This window comes from Equus quagga, chromosome 7 (genome assembly GCF_021613505.1).
Source record: "Equus quagga isolate Etosha38 chromosome 7, UCLA_HA_Equagga_1.0, whole genome shotgun sequence".
Taxonomy (NCBI): Eukaryota; Metazoa; Chordata; class Mammalia; order Perissodactyla; family Equidae; genus Equus; species Equus quagga.
The window spans coordinates 77,252,217-77,256,701 of NC_060273.1; positions in this window are offsets into that span (position 1 = coordinate 77,252,217).

Here is a 4,485-nt window from a genome sequence, read left to right on the forward strand (position 1 = left end):
CCCCACTTCGCTTCTTCCGGGCCCTTGGGCCGGCGTCCCGGGGAGATTGGGGGCTAAGTCTGGGGTAGAGGCCTTGGAGGGGACCAGGGGACGCGGTCGGGAGAAGAGGGACCGGGACCCACCCTGGGATGGATCGGTGCCACACAGGAATGGGGTGGGGGTGGGAGGCTAGAGGACGCAGACTGAGGACCACCTTCTCTGTACACTTCAAAGTGGCCCCCCGCCCCGATCCGCTGGGCCCAACCCGCTCCAGGCAACCCCATCCCCACCAGGAGCTGAGGTACAGGCTAGGGATTGGGGGGGGGAGGGGAGGAACGGTGTGCTGCCTTCTTCTGTGGGGCATGTATCCATTCCCGCTCTCCCCTCGTTTGGCAACGAGCACGAATCACGGAACTGGATGGGAGAAGGGGCGGGAGACATCTGTCTGTCTGTCGCTCCTTCCCACGCTCAGGAACGAGGGTTGGAAGTCGATTTAGAGGACCCGAAAAGGTCTCAGCCCCCGTCTCCGACTGCATTCCCCTCCCCCCAGCTTCCGGGCCGAGCGGCCCCGGCCTCCTCCGTCCGGCTCCCGGGTAAACACCCGGCTCCGGAGAGGTCGAAGAACTGAGACCGGATCAGCAGGTTTCCCTGCCCCGCCTCCCGGGGCGCCCCTCCCCCGCGCGCGGTTCCGCTCGGCCCGCGTGCCCCTTACCCCACCCGCGCCCCGTGGGCCTGGCTCCCGGACCCGGGGTCGGTTCAGCCGCTGGGATTAGCCGAGCGCAGAGACTAATCCTGGATGAGCCTCCGTGTAAACCTGGATCGACCGCGGGTACGGCGGGGGTCGCGGGCGCCCCTTCATCCATTCCCATAGGTGGGGCTTCACAGAGCCTGGCGCCCACCCAGGTCCCCACGCTACATTCGGAGACAGGTGGATGGATCTGCTGTGGGAGACGGGCTGGGGGATAGCGGTGGGGCATGAAGAAGAAGACATCGCCAAGATCAGGCTTTGATGGGGCGTAGCCGAGTCTAGTGTTGGGCGTAGGGGGCGAGGAGAGGGAAAGGAAGGGCAAAGGCCGTTTTGGCAGCCTCTGCATCCACAAGGGTTCAGGTCAGCCCCCCAGGGTCAGTGTGCAACCCCGTGACCCCACCAATCCTCCAGTTAGAGAATTACAAACCCCTCTACCAGTGGCCAGGGTGACCGGCCCCTAACCGTGAGGCCTCACTTCCTGATTAGAGGAGATGCTGAATCAGCAGGAGGGCCCCACATCACCCCCACCCCTCACTTGGCCAGACAGTGGTGGGCTGACAAGCTTTTCCTATTAAGGTCAAGCCCTGTGAAATATGTCAGGGGTCAAGGGACTTGGGTATTAAATCTGGCCCCTGGTTGGTTCACTCATTCTACAAACATTTCCTGAGCCTCTCCCTTGTGCCAGCCCACACAGGGTACTGGGACACCCTGAGAATGACACACAGTCTCTGTGGGAAAGGCAGACAGGTGAACAATGACCCACATCGTGTGTTCAGCCCTCCCCTGAGTGTACATTCCAGCTGGAGAGCCAAAGGAGGTGTCTTCTCCAGCAGGAGTCCAAAAGGCTTCGTGGAAGGGGTGGTGCCAGAGCCAAGTTTCAAAGGGCAGATGGGGACTAGCCCACTGAGGAAGGGGTGAGCCTTGCAGGTGGAGCTAGGAGTGTGTGCGAGGGCCTGGAGGTGGAGGAGGAGAAGCTGAGGCTGTTCAGGAGGGCAGGTGCAGTTGGAGAGGAAGGCAGGGGCCAAGAGAAGGGCCTGCTAGTCAGCCTAAAAAGGGAAAGAGGGAGCCATAGAGGGATTCTAAGCCTCTGAAAGAAAAGGTCAGATTTACATTCTTTACAGTTATAACTATCCTCCTCCCTTCTCTGCCCAGGTTTCTCTGGGGATGCCTGGGTTGGGAGTGGAGACACCCACAGACAGATGGGAAGAGGAGCCAGGTGCAGTGTAGGTTAGGAAAGCTGGTCCCCACCTCCTTCCATCACACCTGGAATCAGAGACCTACATTAGAAATCTGGCTGGGCCCCTAATGGTGTGACCTTGGGCATGTGGCTGAGCCTTGATTTCTTCATCTGTGAAATGGGGATAATAATAGTTACCATCACGAAGGCTTATTGTGGGGCTTCAATGAAATCATTCGTCCACTCTATTTAACACTACTATGTGGCTGGCCCCGTGCCAGGTGCTGGCATTACAGCACTGAATTGGACAGGCATGGTTCCTCCTGTCTGGTGGAACTTACCTTCCACTGGAGAAGACAGACAATAAACAAACAAATGAGATAATTATAGATTGTGTAAAAGTGCTGTGAAGGAGGCAAACAGTGGGACATGAAGGAGGATAACTGGAAGGGAGAGAAGGGGCTGCCTTACTCAGTGTGGCCCCGGAAGCTTCTCTGAGGAAACCTGAAGATTTAGAGCTCAGAACAGAGCGGTCCAGGTATAGGAAAACTGCACCTGCCGAGGCCCTGAGATGGGAGATGATAGAGAAGTTAGCCTGATTCCTCTGAGATGCTAAGCTTCCTGAGGGCAGGCACCTAGGTCTCACATCCCCCAACTTTCTGGAGAAAGACTGGGTGAAGTAAATGGAAGCAGAGGGGAATTTCTGGCTTGCTGGTCCAACCTCCCCACCCCCAGCCCCGGGAGTGGGAGTGGGGTTGGTAGAGGCGAGGCGGGAGGGAGTTGCTGGCCTCTTATCAGGCGGCCCATCTGCACAGCTTAATCTTCACTCCAGCTGTTCTATACAGGAAAGGTCTCTGTCCACTCCTGTTCCTTTCCCGGGGTTCCCAATCCTCTCCTTGGACAGGAGGGGCAGGTTGGGGCCCCTCCAGAGTCTGCCAATCCAGAGCCTGGACTGAACAGAATTCATTATCTGACCTGCAGGCCTGAGGGAAACCATGTGTGCCAGATAAATAGGGCCAAGGGATTTAGGGTCATTGGGGTCTTTTGGAGTCTCCCCCTTGGCCTGGGTCTCACTTTAGAAAGACCCCAAAGAATGCTTCCTCACACATGGATGCGTTTCACACACAGCCACCCGTGCTGCAGAGCACACACAGCTCCCCTCACACACTCACCATCCAGCTGCACACTGCGTCTCCATGGCAACCAGTAGGCCTGGTCCATGGATGTTAGAAATAAGTGCCAGAGGAGAGAGAGGGGGAGAGACAGAGAGAGGAGAAACATCAGAAATAAAGAGACTCAGAAAGATGGCCCCCCAGGAGGCCCCCACTCTTTCCTTGCACCCCCTGACAGGAAGACTTGAATGGACTCAGAGCCTGAGGATGGAGGGGCTCAAGGTGGGGACTAAGCAGCCGTCTAGGGGCTGTCTGGCCACAGGTAATGGGGGCAAAGGGGACAATAAGGGAGGAGCAGGATCCGGGCAACTTGAGTGACAGTCTGGAGTATTGAGCTAAGAATCCTTGGTCCGGGCAAGAGGGAGGTGAGTGGGGGTGGGGGACTAGGGAGAGCTACTTTCCCTTCCTCCCGGCCTAATTGGCTGTTCAGGCTGAAACCGCCTCTTAGTCACTTAGTCTAATTAGAATTGTTCCGGAGAAGTCAGTGGGGGAGGGGAAGGAGAGCTGGGGTGCGGAGGGGGAAGGTGGGTGGAGTCAGAGCTGGGTCGGGGGTGGGGAGTGGGAATTCCTTCTATCACCTTCCCTCCATTCTATCACCATCCAGTGGCTGGGCTGGGCTATAACTGTCCAGGCTATAGGTCACTCTGACCCCTCTGTCCAGCTGTCACTAGTGCTCCCTCACACTCACCTGCTTTGTGCTCTGCCCCAGTGTCTCTGCCTGTCTCTGTCTCTCTCTCTAGCTCTCCCTCACTCTCCTGCTCTCTCTCTATCTCCTCACCTTCCTTTTTCCCCTTCCTTAGGGTCTCTTAGTCTCTGGCCAACAATGTCTAACAAACAGGTGACTATTCAGGAGTTCCGGCGGGGGCTGATCCCCTTTGGAGTGGAGGAGGGGATGATATTGAGAGTAGCCTCATCTTTTGGGAGTAAGAGGGAATGGGGCAGACACTGCTCTGGCATGACTCCCCTGCCACACACACACATCTCTATTCCCACCCCTAACTAAGCCTATCCACCTCTCTGGAGTATATGGAGCTTGGCCTCTGCGGCTGGACTGTCTGGATTGCTTTAGACAATTTACTTAACCTCTCTGAGCATCAGTTTCTCCAGCTATGAAATGGGGATACTAAATCCTAAATTTGTTCTGTGGATTTAAGACAATAATGCATGTAAACCGCTTAGCACCATAAATTGTAAGTGCTCAATAAACGGTGGCTTTTGTCATCTCCCAGACTCCTTTCCTTTACCTGGGCCCCCTCAGGCACCAGGAGAGCTGCATCTTCCAAACCTCCTCACTATTCTGCTTCTCCATTCTTTTCTTTAAAATCTTTTTTTTAATGTCTATTTTATTTTATTTTTTTCGTGAGGAAGATTGGCCCTGAGCTAATATTTTGTATGTGGGATGCTGCCAT